Source organism: Rhinatrema bivittatum, chromosome 7 (assembly GCF_901001135.1).
Source record: "Rhinatrema bivittatum chromosome 7, aRhiBiv1.1, whole genome shotgun sequence".
NCBI classification, from domain to species: Eukaryota; Metazoa; Chordata; class Amphibia; order Gymnophiona; family Rhinatrematidae; genus Rhinatrema; species Rhinatrema bivittatum.
This window is the reverse complement of record NC_042621.1, coordinates 168,723,471-168,737,897: the sequence shown is the minus strand read 5'-3', so window position 1 is coordinate 168,737,897 and position 14,427 is coordinate 168,723,471. Positions and strand designations below refer to the sequence as shown.

The window sequence follows — 14,427 nt, the reverse complement described above, 5'->3', positions numbered from 1 at the left end:
TGGCAGAATGGTTCATACAGAGGGGATACCCCATAACCCCATGTGAAAAGAGCGTATCAACGTGCACTATACGGGAACAGGGATTACTTATTCCTGAAGGGAACACCTGAGGAGACATCTAATTGACAGATCATAGTCCTAAGACATACAATGAAGTCTGTCTACATCAGCTGTGTTATTCATAAACATTGGAGAATTCTAAAATGCATTCCAGTTTCAATGATCCAGTACGGTTTGCATACAGTAGGGGATCTAATGTTAAAAATCATGTGGTGCACGCGAGCAACAAAATCATAGTGTCATCTCAGTCTATGACAGAATGCAATGGTTGCAGTTTTTGTGCAATAAAGTCATTAAAGAAAACCATCAAACTGGCCACAGGTTTCCAAATCACACTGCTGGAGAAGTTCTCATGTCAAGTTAGTTTTGCGGTATACACAATTATTTGCCCCTGCAATTTAATTTAAATGCTGGGTTCATTTTTTTTGATAATTGATTGGATTTGGATAGTGGAAGAGGTATCAAAAAGAGACCATTTTGATTTTACTTTTGTTTTCAGAGAAATGGCAGATGAAATTTAATGTGGATAAGTGCAAGGTGCTGCAAAAAGGGAAAAATAACCCATGCTATAGTTACACAATGTTAGGTTCCATATTAGGTGCTACCACCCAGAAAAGTAATCTAGGCGTCGTAGTGGATAACACATTGAAATCATCGGTTCAGTGTGCTGCGATAGTCAAAAAATCAAACAGAATGTTGGGAATTATTAGAAAGGGAATAGTGAATAAAACGGAACATGTCATAATGACTCTGTATCGCTCCATGGTGAGACGGCACCTTGAATACTGTGTACAATTCTGGTCGCCACATCTCAAAAAAGATATAATTGCGATGGAGAAGGTACAGAGAAGGGTGACCAAAATGATAAGGAGAATGGAACAGCTCCAATATGAGGAAAGGCTGAAGAGGTTAGGACTTTTCAGCTTGGAGAAGAGATGGCTGAGGAGAGATATGATAGAGGTGTTTAAATCATGAGAGGTCTAGAACGGGTAGATGTGAATCGGTTATTTACTCTTTCAGATAATAGAAAGACTAGGGGGCACTCCATGAAGTTAGCATGTGGCACATTTAAAACTAATCGGAGAAAGTTCTTTTTCACTCAATGCACAATTAAACTCTGGAATTTGTTGCCAGAGGATGTGGTTAGTGCAGTTAGTATAGCTGTGTTTAAAAAAGGATTGGAGAAGTTCTTGGAGAAGTCTTGTTATTAATTGAGTTGATTTAGAAAATAGCCACTGCTATTACTAGCAACGGTAACATGGAATAGACTTAGTTTTTGGGTACTTGCCAGGTTCTTATGGCCTGGATTGGCCACTGTTGGAAAAAGGATGCTGGGCTTGATGGACCCTTGGTCTGACCCAGTATGGCATGCTCTTATGTTCTTATGAGAATAATCCCATAAAATATGTGACACCATTTGATACCAGAGAAGCTCCTGAAGCAGTGGAACGCAAATTAGATACCAGTGAAGTTCCTGAAGCAGCGGAATGTGAAACGTGATCATGTCGAACTGAGCTCTGATATCTACTTAAGGGAAGTAACTTGAATTTGAATGCATTTCCATTTTTGATGCTAGACAAAAAGTTTTTTTAGAAAAACAAAAAAAAAGAAAAAAAGATATATAAGTAAAAAACTAAAAAGAATCCTAAATACAGGACTGGGTCTGGACCAATGATTAAAGATGACCAGTTAGAGTTAAAAATGGAGCAGTAATGCCCATATACCATAGGGTGTGATGAAGGTCCATTAAACTTCTACAAGAAATATACAAGAAATAAGGGAGGGATTACATAAAGAAATTGGAATTCCAGTAAAATTAAGAATTGATTTAAACTTTGAGAAATCTAAATGTTGATGTTATGTTAAATATAGAGATATACCCATGCCAGAAATGATATTCAAACATAATGATCCAGAGGAACTGAAACAAATCTCAGTGAACCTGGAAGATGTACCAGGGCAAATTGACAAACTAAAGAGTAGCAATTCACCTGAACCAGATGTATACATCCCAGCAGGGCCGGCGGAACCACTAGGCGAACTAGGCGATCGCCTAGGGCGCTGAGCATTAGGGGGCGCCCAGCCGCTGATGGCCAATGGCCGCCGGTAGACGTCATCCCAATGGCGGCTGAGCGGTGAACTACTGCTATGCTGTGTGCCGGATACACACAGCAAGAAGATCGGCAGGACCGTGGTACAGTCGCGTCTAAGCATGCTGGTGCTCCTCCTCTTTCCTGCCCGCGCGGCTCCGGCAACATTTTTCTTCCGGGGCCGCGCGGGCAGGAAGGAGGAGAAGCTCCTGCATTGGCTGGTGCTCCTCCTCTTTCCTGCCCGCGCGGCTCCGGCAACATTTTTCTTCCGGGGCCGCGCGGGCAGGAAGGAGGAGAAGCTCCTGCATTGGCTGGTGCTCCTCCTCTTTCCTGCCCGCGCGGCCCCGGAAGAAAAATGTTGCCGGAGCCGCGCGGGCAGGAAAGAGGAGGAGCACCAGCCAATGCAGGAGCTTCTCCTCCTTCCTGCCCGCGCGGCCCGGAAGAAAAATGTTGCCGGAGCCGCGCGGGCAGGAAAGAGGAGGAGCATCAGCCGCGTGCAGAAGAGGATCAGCGCGGCTCGAGAAGACCGGGGCCGCTGCAGAGCCCATCCTGCAGTGGCCCGTGAAGAGGAGGCCCAGAGGTGAGAGAGAGACTGAGGGTTTGTACAGTGTGTATGTATGAGATGAGTTGAGAGACTGTGTGTGTGTGTGGGAGTGAAGACCTGAATGTTTGCAGAGACAGCATGGGAGAGCCTCTGTGTGTGTGAGACAGCATGTGACAGTGAGAGCCTGTGCTTGAGCAAGACAGCATGTAGGAGTGAGAGAGAGCACCTGTGTGTGTGTGTGAGTCAGCATGTGACAGGCTCTCACTGTGTGTAGGAATGATTGTATGAGAGAGAGCATGTGACAGTGAGAGCCTGTGCTTGAGCAGGACAGCATGTGGGAGTGAGAGAGAGCCTGTGTGTGTGAGTCAGCATGTGACAGTGAGAGCCTGTGTGTAGGAATGATTGTATGAGAGAGAGCATGTGACAGTGAGAACCTGTGCTTGAGCAAGACAGCATGTGGGAGTGAGAGTTAGACAGCATGTGCAAGAGAGAGACTGTGTATAAATGATTGTATGAGGGACAGCATGTGAGAATGAGTGCCTGTGTATGTGAGAGAGAGAAAGCATGTGAGAATGAGAACCTGACTGTGTGTTTGAGGGAAGCAGACAGATGGAGAGAAAAGAAATATGTTATAAAAGGAATTGGCAAAAAAATAAGAAAGGGAAGGTGGAAAAAAAAAAAAGCCTGTGACCAACCGATTAGAAAACTAAGATCAGACAGCAAATGTAAAAAGAAATAAATTACTTTTTACTGATTGGAACATGTAATCTTTGGGAATGTGCAAGAGTAGCACTTTCTCTATGCGGATCTCACAATGTACGAGATCAGCATAGAGGAACTGGAAGCCCATGGGGCCTGCACAGAGGAGGCAGCAGAATGGGCTTCAGTGCCAATAGCAGCAATCAGCACCTCCGCAATAGCCATAGAGCAGCAGTGACAGTGGCAGCAGAAGAATGAGAGAGGCTCTGAGGTTGCTGGCAAAAGAAAGAGAGGGGGTCTCTGCCTTTATTGTGTGCATGTGTATGAATGGGAGTCTGCCTGGCGGTGTATGTGTGTGAATGCATGGGTGCCTGCCTGAGGGTGTGTCTGTGAATGTATGGGTGTCTTCCTGGGGTTTGTATGTGTGAGAATAGGTGCCTGCCTGTTTGTGGTGTATGTGTGTGTGTGAGAATAAATTGGTGCCTGCCTGGGGGTCTGTGTGTGTGAGACTGAATGTGTGCATGCCTGGGGGATGGGGAGGGAGTGGTGTGAAAATGAATGGGAGCCTGCCTGGGGTTCAGTGTGAGAATGACTAGGAGCTTGCCTGTGTGTGTGTGTGTCTGTGTGAGAATGAGTGGGAGCTTGCCTGGGAGTGTGTGTTTGTGTGTATGTGAGGGAGCCAGTGAGAGTGAGAGCATGAGTGTGTATGAGAAAATCCAGGGGAGCAAGAGTTTGTGTGGGGGTGTGTGTGGAGGGGGAGAGAGTGCCTGAGTGTGTCAGTGTCTGTGAGAGCGAGAGGTTATGGTTGGGTATAAGAGCATGAATGTGTATGTATGTGACAGTGTATGTGTGAGAGAGAATGGACATGTGAGTATGTGTGAGAGAGAGAGGATAACCTCCTAATCCTCGACAATATCAGGGTGACTGGAAATCAAGAGCTCCCATGTATGGACAGCAGGGGCTTTTTAAAATCCTTATTAGTTTTAATTATTGTGTGTTATTTGATATATGTACTGTTTTGAAATATTTTATTGGTGTTTGGGAAATTGTAAAAAATATATATGATTTTAATTAATAGAAATTCTATTTATCAGTAGTTTTAAAATATTTTATTAGTATGGTTTTACTATTATAACTGATGCTTTGTTTCTTGATTTTATTTGTTTTATGAGGAATGGTTGTTCTGTTTTTCCATTGCTAATACACAGAGTCTGGCTTCTTGGGGTTTCCATTTCAGTTTTTTCTAATTTGTGCTCCTTTATTTTGTATTCTGTATTTGGTGAGGGTCTGTCTCTGCTCTGTGTGTGTGACCATGATGAGAGATTCTGCTATCATATAGTGTCTGTATAGAGATCTATAGCAATCGGGTTTGTTTTGTTTCCTCAGTAGGTGGTGTATTGGTATTCTAGGACCCAGTGTAATATTTACCCTTGCTTATTCACAGGTAGGGTATTGTTGTTTGAGTCCTTGGTGTTATTACTGTTATGTTATGATGGGATTGCAGTATAGATTTTGGGTGTCTTTTTTGCGGTGCTTTGTGTTAGTTCACAATGTGTCTGGCAGTGGAAGGTGTTTGTGCTGCTGTTACTGTGAGGTGACACCAGAATTTGAAAATATATTTTAATATGATGAGCTGTAAGGGAAACATCCAAGCTCCATTGTTTGGGGGAATTTCAGTGGATGCACAGAGATACAGAACTGGAGGTGCAGGATTTGTATTGACATTCTGTCCCTTCCTATATATTCCAGACTTCACTCTCATAATCCATATAGAATTAGTTGAATGAGGCTATCAAATAATTTTATAGTAGTTTTACTAGAAGTGTGAAACTGGCCAGCTTTTTAAAATAATGCAGAGGACCCTTTGGACTTTTTTTAACAACACTTTTTTTATAACCAATTTTAAAGCAGGATCCATGCTATAGAGGTGGGTGAGATGAAGAAATGTCATTTTGGCTCCCCCCCCCACCCAAAACAAATTCTTCTGTCTAGAGATGCCACTGATTTTCTGTGGCACACAAATGCATTGGCCCCTGGGCGCCGGAGACCCTTGGTGCGCCACTGGGTGCGAGCCATATGGGGCCGCAAGTGGTGGCAAAGAGGAGTGGAGATTTGGCGGGCCGCAAGCAGTGCCCAATCTGCTCGCGACCCAGAAAACCCCAGTCAGCGGGCGTGATTGAGAATGAGGTAGGAGTCGGGGCCGAGACCGGGGGGGGGGGGGGCGCAAGGAAGAAGGCTCGCCTAGGGCGCCAAATCCCCTTGCACCGGCCCTGCATCCCAGAGTGCTGAAAGAACTGAGAAATGAAATTTTGGACCTGCTATTGGAGATTTGAAAAACTATGAATTACATCATCTATGTTACCTTAAGGCTAGATGGTTGCCAATGTAACACCAATTTTTTTAAAAGGGATCCAGGGATGATCCAGAAAATTATAGACCAGTGAGTCTGAAGTCTGAAGTCTGTATAGGGCAAAATGGTAGAAACTATCATAAAGAATACAATTGCTGAACATATAGGTAAGCATAGTTTAATGGGACAAATCCAATATGGGTTTAGCCAAAGGAAGTCTTGCCTCACAAATTTGCTACATTTTTATGAGGGCATAAATAAACATGTGGGTAAAGTTAAGCCAGTTGATATAGTGTATCTGGATTTTCAGAAAGCATTTAACAAAGTCTGGACTTCCCTTGGCCAGTCCGTGACTTCTTCTTATGAGCTTAAGTTGCTGCATTGTCTGCCTTAGTTTTATTTACATAGGAGCTTACAGACAGGAAGATCTTGATAAATATCCTTCAGTTCTGGTTTAAAGTTCTCATCTGGGCAAAGTTTATTTTCTTTAGTTGTGACAGTGTTTTGCCTGTCAGCATACTTGTCTGCATCCTTCTTTGGCTGTTATGATTAATATTAGGTGCTTTCAGTGATTAAACATGGGATATCTCCCTATACTCCAGCTCCTCCTCCTCTTCCTTCCCCAATTCCTCCTCCTCTGGTGATGAGGTGGTGTCATCTGTGAAAAGAATAATAATAGTGCACCATGTTATTTGTAAACCAACATGGTATGTTATGTATCATGAATGCCGGTATAAAAAAAAGCACTAAATAAATAAAATAATTAAATGTTGAATATTCACATCCTGTTAGAGAACATTCTTTTCGTGGGACAGGTGTAAGTAAAAGGTAGAGCTCATAGCTATGGGGCTATCACAGCCTATATGTGGTGGCTCACTCATAGAAATATCCCTTAGCATCTATAAAAATCCTTCAACAAGATATTGTTTGATACAGCCTTGCATGTGCAATGGGTTTAGAGTACCGTATTTCCACGACAATAACCCGCCCACGTATATAACCCGCCCACACACATAACCCGCAGGTTTTCAAGATTTATGAAAAAAAGTTTTAATATACCCCGCCTCCTCATATAACCCGCAATTCAAAAAAAAAATAAATTTTTAAATACCTGTCGGAGGGCCGCGTGGGTCCAGGCGGGCGGCGGGAGCCGGGTGGTCGCGTGTTAAATCTAGGCCGCGGGCGGGTGGGCGCTTGTTCCAGGCGGGGGCGGGTGGACGCGCGTTAGTTCGAGACGGCCGGCGGGTGGTCGCGTGTTAAATCTAGGCCGGGTCGCACAGGCGCGCATTCATTCACTGCCGGTGGGGGCTGCGGCAGCCCCCACCGGCAGTGAATGAATGCGCGCCGAAAGCAGCTTGTTCCAGGCGGCGGTGGCGGGTGGACGCGCGTTAGTTCGAGGCGGGTGGTCGCGTGTTAAATCTAGGCCGGGTCGCTCAAGGCAATCTAGGCCGGGTCGCTCAAGGCAGTCACATGCCGTGACGTCACGGCATGTGACTGCCTTGAGCATCGAATCGCAGGGGTCGCATTCATTCATCCAGGCGGAGGAGCCGGCTGCTTTCGCCGCTACTGCCTTGAGCGCCGAAAGCAGCCGGCAGCGGCAGCTGAAAGCAGCCGGCTCCTCCGCCTGGATGAATGAATTCATTCACTGCCGGTGGGGGCTGCCCCAGCCCCCACCGGCAGTGAATGAATGCGACCCCTGCGATTCGATGCTCAAGGCAGTCACATGCCGTGACGTCACGGCATGTGACTGCCTTGAGCGACCCGGCCTAGATTGCCTTGAGCGACCCGGCCTAGATTTAACACGCGACCACCCGCCTCGAACTAACGCGCGTCCACCCGCCACCGCCGCCTGGAACAAGCTGCTTTCGGCGCGCATTCATTCACTGCCGGTGGGGGCTGCCCCCATCGGCAGTGAATGAATGCGCGCCTGTGCGACCCGGCCTAGATTTAACACGCGACCACCCGCCGGCCGTCTCGAACTAACGCGCGTCCACCCGCCCCCGCCGCCGCCTGGAACAAGCGCCCACCCGCCTGCGGCCTAGATTTAACACGCGACCAATCAGGAAGCGGCCGGGCGCAGGGATAGGACGGACTCCTCTCAGCTGCAGCCTATTCAGAGTCGGGAAACTTTATTGGTTGTAAAATTTTTTCTGGATAACCCGCCCACGTTTATACCCCGCGGGGGGCATGCGGGGTAGGTAAAAACGCACATTACCCGCGGGTTATATGCGTGGAAATACGGTAGTCTGTGAAAGGATTTATAGTGATGTGTTGTAGTCAACATAGGTAGACATTTTGGGCCTTGAGGAAGTATACAATTATCTAGGATAGGGCCCTTCTAATTTGCATGGGAATAAATGTTGGAGTGGTTGGGAACAGTCTGAAGGGTTCACAGCTAGGCACCAGGGTACCTTCTAATGAACATCTCATTACACTGCTGCCTATGACCCCGATAAATTTCTTGATGTAGTTTGTGTGAACAATGGTTTTTTGAAGCTGAAGGCAGACATGGATGGGTGCAGCAGTAGGCCAATAGCATGACCAGTGATGGAAAGAGGACCTATATGGACCTTATGAATATGGCCCTGATGGCCAGATAAAGATCTTACCTCTAGCCCTATCCTGCCGAGCTTGCAGCCGGTCCAACCTCCTTTTGCAGAAGTGCAGCCACTGGGCCTTCTTCAGGTCGTCCATCTATAGGAAGAAATAGGATGCAAACATCAAGTGTGCTCTGTAGCTGTTATTGTGACCTCTATACTGGTATGTGACAATATATGCTACTACTATGTGAATTGAATTGCTGCTCTTGACAATCCATTAATGTGCATAGAAGTAGTGTGCTGACACCAGAACAGGCAGCCTCCATGAAGGGCCATGATACCCTAGGCCACTAGTCAAGTTGCTATGCAGTGGGAATATGTGGAGTACCAAGAACCATGCAACTGAGCATAATCCATGCCTTCTAAATGGAAGCCATAGGTTTGCAGTCCTATAAATCAGTCCTTCTCAAGTCAGTCACTGGGGACACACGAAGCCAGTCAGGTTTTCAGGATATTCACAATGAACATGCATCATATAGAATTGCAGAGAAATGCAGCAGTGCATGTCAAACTGTCTCATGCATATTAATTGTGAGTATCCTGAAAATCTGACTAGGTAGGTATCCCTCACGAACTGGCTTGAGAAGCATTGCTGTAGGTATCAGCATGAAACGATTTTCTTATCCCAGAAAAAGTAAGTAGCATCTCGACCTTACACTGTTATTTTACTTGTGGCTATAGGCTTCAGTCATTCCTTATAAATCTTGCCTATTATTTCTGTTTCATAGTATGACATTGGCAACAAATGTTCATTCATGCTATTAATAGAATGTAAAATAGAGTCTCCATACATACCTATTTAATATAACACTAAATGTTGGCCACTTTGCGCCCCCCCCCACCCCCCCCCCGCGACCACATGCACAATCATAGCTAGCCACTCCCCCAGTGACCCCCTTATGTAGTACCTTACCTAATCCAACTACCCACTTTCTACTTACCCCATATCGGTAAGAAAACTACTGATTCAAATCCAGCTACATGCCCCTCCAGGCACTCCACTCATGGCAAAAGTTGCCTTGCTGGCCACTGCTCTTTTACTTCCCCTAGATTTTCCTGTCTAGCTAATGACTCCTTGAGGTACCCCTCCATTTTAACAAAGTTAGTATTTTTGAGTCTTGGACCTTGTCTTTGAATGAACCTTTACCATCTGCACTCTAATATTGAACCACACCATTTGCATCAAGTAATAAATGGATCCCAGATGGTCATCTACTATAACATCAGAAACATTGTCCCCATTACCAATTTAGGGAACAGGGGTCCCTGCAGAGAATCCAAGATCTCCCTGCTTCTAGAAGACTCAGGAGTTGGAAAGCCCCAATCAATATCTAGCAGCTTGAAATCTCCTAGTAATAGCATCTCTCCTTTCATAGAAATTTTGTGAATATCCTCCATTAAATCTCTATCTATTTCTTCTGTTTGCAATATAATAAAAAAAGAAAACCCCACTATCCTACACGGAGCAAAAATTTCAAAAATAAAATTGAAGGTGAAGCACTATTAAACTTGACCACCAGTGCTCAGAATTTATAAAACTGAAGCCATATTTATAATCATAAGTCTGATTATATTATCTTAAAACATGTGAATGAAACAAAAAAAATGCACATTAAAGTGAAAGTACACACGTCAGACTTTTAAAATGTAGGCAACGCATATTATTTGTCACCTGTGAAGATCTCACACAATATACACCATGGGCTACTGTGATAATCATTTAAAAAAATATCCTCAATCCAGTGTTGGGGTTGTGGACTCTTGTTGAAGTGAGGTTGATGCCACCTACTGGGAGGGCCCAGTATGTCCTCACCACCTAGGGGCAAAAAACAGAGCAGAGAGGAAATGAAACTTCACCTTTACCAGCCCCTTTCCCTGCAGGTTCAGCCCATGTTTCTGGGGACAGGCAGTTCTTAGGAGAATATCTCTGGTGATGAGGAGATGAAGACAAACTATGGCTATGGCGGAGGCTGAAGGAAAACTGTGGCAGAGGCTGAAGCTGAAGACAAGCTGCGGCAGAGGCTGAGGCTGAAGACAAGCTGCGACTGTGGTAACTCACTACTAACAAGAGTAACCGCTCACCAGGTGGTGTTCCACTGTTGTAGCTTCTTCCAGCGGTTCCTGGATGCAGTATCCCAATGTCTCCTGATGTCTGACTATGACTTTAAACAAAAACAACCAGGTTCTGCTGGCCCTCCCCTGTCTCGGTGCCACAGCCCACAATAGAAAGGCTTTTAAACTCCGGCCCTCATGTTGCGCTCGGTCCTGGCCCAACAGTCCCTCCAAAACAAAGTTCAGTTGCAGCCCCACTGCTTGCAATGTCCAAGCCCTTGAGTGAAGTTCCCTGAAGCCTGGCCTGGTTTCATGGGTCTAATCCAATCACAGTCCCAGCAGTGCCCTTCCCTTCCCCAGCTCAGGTGGCTCTCCAGAGCTGAAGCAGATTGCCTTTTCCCCTTCAGTAGGAAAGTTCAAAAGCTGAGGACAACACATACCAAACAAACACACGTACCTCAGCATTTTCCTACTCCACCCCAAACAATCCACCAGGGTTTACTGATGTTGTTAGGTATGAGTTGCTTCCTCTTCATGCCACTTCCACCAGTCTTGTCTGTAGCTGTCGTAATGGAACATATCTCCCATTATACGAGGTAGACAACTGATTGCCAAGACATGGAGTGCCGGGAGCAAGGCCCTTATAAGGGCTGAAAGCAGTGATGTCTGTGAAGGCTCCACAGGGGATTTATCACAGTGGGCCCTTTAAATCTTAGCCGGTGAACTGTTAGATGTAATGTATTTGGATTTTCAGAAGGCATTTGACAAAGTTCCTCTTGAGAGGCTTCTAAGAAAACTAAAACATCAAGGGATAGGAGGTGTCCTTTCATTGATTAAAAACTGGTTAAAAGACAGGAAACAGAGAATAGGATTAAATAGTCAATTTTCTAAGTGGAAAAGGGTAAATAGTGGAGTGCCTCATGGATCTATACTTGGACCGGTATAATCAATATATTTATAAATGATATGGAAAGGAATACGACAAGTGAGGTTATCAAAATTGCAGATGATACAAAATTATTCAGAATAGTTAAATCACAAGTGGAATGTAATAAATTGCAGGAGGACCTTGTGAAACGGGAAGATTGGGCATCCAAATGTCAGATGAAACTTAAAGTGGATAAGGGCAAGGTGATGCATATAGGGAAAAATAACCCAATCCATGCTGTAGTTACACAATGTTAGTTTCCATATTAGGAGGACCACCCAGGAAAAAGTTCTAGTAATCATAGTAGATAATACATTGAAATTGTTGGCTCAGTGTACTGTAGCAGTGAAAAAAGCAAACAGAATGTTAGGAATTATTAGGAAGGGAATGGTGAATAAAATGGAAAATGTCATAATGCCTCTGTATCGCTCCATGGTGAGACCGCACCTTGAGTATTGTGTACAATTCTGGTCACCGCATCTCAAGAAAGATATAGTTACACTGGAGAAGGTACAGAGAAGGGCAACCAAAATGATAAAGGGGATGGAACAGCTCCCCTATGAGGAAAGGCTAAAGAGGTTAGGGCTGTTCAATAGAGAAGAGATGGCTGAGGGGGGATATGATAAATGTCTTTAAAATAATGAGGTCTAAAATGGGTAGATGTGAATAGGTTATTTAATCTTTCAGATAACAGAAGGAATAGGGGGCACACCATGAAGTTAGCAAGTAGCACATTTAAAGCTAATTGGGGAAAATTATTTTTCACTCAATACACAATTAAGCTCTGGAATTTGTTGCCAGAGGATATGGTTAGTGCAGTTACTATAGCTGGGTTTAAAAATGGTTTAGATATATTCTTGGAGGAGATGTCCATTAACTGCTATTATTCAAGTTGACTTAGGGAATAGTAGAGATGTGAATCGTGTCCTCGATCGTCTTAACGATCGATTTCGGCTGGGAGGGGGAGGGAATCGTATTGTTGCCGTTTGGGTGTTTGAAGTATCGTGAAAATCGTGAAAATCGTGAGCCGGCACACTAAAACCCCCTAAAACCCACCACCGACCCTTTAAATTAAATCCCCCACCCTCCCGAACCCCCCCCAAATGCCTTAAATTACCTGGGGGTCCAGCGGCCGTCCGGAACGGCAGCGGTCCGGAACGGCCTCCTGCAATTGAATTGTGTTGTCTTCAGCCGGCGCCATTTTTCAAAATGGCGGCGCAAAATGGCGGCGGCCATAGACCAACACGATTCGACTGCAGGAGGTCGTTCCGGACCCCCGCTGGACTTTTGGCAAGTCTTGTGGGGGTCAGGAGGCCCCCCCCCCCAAGCTGGCCAAAAGTCCCTGGGGGTCCCTGGGGGTCCGGAAAACGATCTCCTGCCGCGAATCGTTTTCCGTACGGAAAATGTCGCCGGCAGGAGATCGACTGCAGGAGGTCGTTCAGCGGGGGTTCCGGACCACCGCTGAATGACCTCCTGCAGTCGATCTCCTGCCGGCGCCATTTTCCGTACGGAAAACGATTTGCGGCAGGAGATCATTTTCCGGACCCCCGCTGGACCCCCAGGGACTTTTGGCCAGCTTTGGGGGGCCTCCTGACCCCCACAAGACTTGCCAAAAGTCCAGCGGGGGTCCGGAACGACCTCCTGCAGTCGAATCGTGTTGGTCTATGGCCGCCGCCATTTTGCGCCGCCATTTTGAAAAATGGCGCCGGCTGAAGACAACACAATTCAATTGCAGGAGGCCGTTCCGGACCGCTGCCGTTCCGGACCGCCGCTGGACCCCCAGGTAATTTAAGGCATTTGGGGGGGGGTTCGGGAGGGTGGGGATTTAATTTAAAGGGTCGGGGGTGGGTTTTAGGGGGTTTAGTGTGCCGGTTTTCGTGCCCTCCACCTTCCCCCGATTTACGATTTTTTGACGATAAATCGGGGGAATTGGTATTGTATCGTGGCCCTAAAGATTTTTGACGATTTAAAATATATCGGACGATATTTTAAATCGTCAAAAAACGATTCACATCCCTAGGGAATAGTCTCTGCTATTACTGGCATCAGTAGCATGGGATCTTCTTAGTGTTTGGGTACTTGCCAGGTACTTGTAGCCTGCTTTGCCCATTGAGATGCTGTGATTGGTGGCCCCTTGGTCTGGCCCAGTATGACAATTTCTTATGATCTTAACCTGGGTAAATAAGTTTTTTAAATTGCCCACTAAAATTGTATTTTCCATGTCAGACTGAGTTAAAAATCCTTAGTGTCCATCTTGGTGAACTAAAGTATCAAAATAAGAACAGGAAAATTCTGGAGGACAAAACTGAATAGAAACATGAAAAATGCCTCCTTATTTCCTGCTATCTCATATTGAAGCAGAGTTGCTGTCTTAAATCAGTTGATAAACTCTTGGCATACATTGATTGTTCTTTCATCTTTTCAAGGTTTTATACATTGCATTCAGAGAGATGTGACTGATGCTGTCTGGTGTAGTAAACACTGGATAAAACAGAAATTTCTAGGTTTGGCATCAGACTCAAGGTCTTGCTATTAAAACTCTCTATTTCAGGTAGAGTCCATTAAAAATGTATACAGGGAAGAAAGATGTCCTTGGATGGATTTATACGATACTTCCTTAAGAAGTAATTCTCTAAATTATATTAAAGTTGTTTCTTAAAATTAAAGACATTTCTTTTCAAAAGTATGTAGCAACATGCCAAATGTTTAGAAACAGTACAAAATAGAGAAAATTTTAAAATATACTGCTACTTTATGCACTGCCACCAAACATTCCTTGATTCAATGATAGAAATATCCACTGTTGTACTTCCAGGGACAGCAGTAGCTTACAGAATGAGCAACTGAAAGTCTTTAGGTGAATATTTAATTTGTCTTTTTGAGGTCAATTTTCAAAGCCATTTGCTCAGATTAAGAATGATTTTATCTGGTAAATTTCTTTATGAAAATTGTCCTCTCTAAAGGGCTGATGTACTAACCTGTGAACATTTTCATAAGTGAGGCTTTGTTCAGAAAAATGTACAGAAATGCCCTGAGATTATGCAAAAATGCAGAAATCTCTGGGTTTCATGTTTTTTTTCTGCACAAAGTCCCGTTATGTAAAA

General features: G+C 44.9%; 1 long non-coding RNA gene across 1 annotated transcript in view; it reads right to left on the bottom strand.

Moving 5' to 3' along the window:
- Positions 1-5,987: 5,987 nt before the first annotated feature.
- Positions 5,988-14,427, bottom strand: part of LOC115096141 — a 37,128-nt gene continuing 28,688 nt past the window's right edge. The window contains exons 3-4 of the long non-coding RNA XR_003857993.1: positions 8,353-8,437; positions 5,988-6,401 (exon numbers count right to left, since the gene is read on the bottom strand). This is a non-coding gene — a long non-coding RNA (uncharacterized LOC115096141). The remainder of the gene's footprint in view (positions 6,402-8,352; positions 8,438-14,427) is intronic.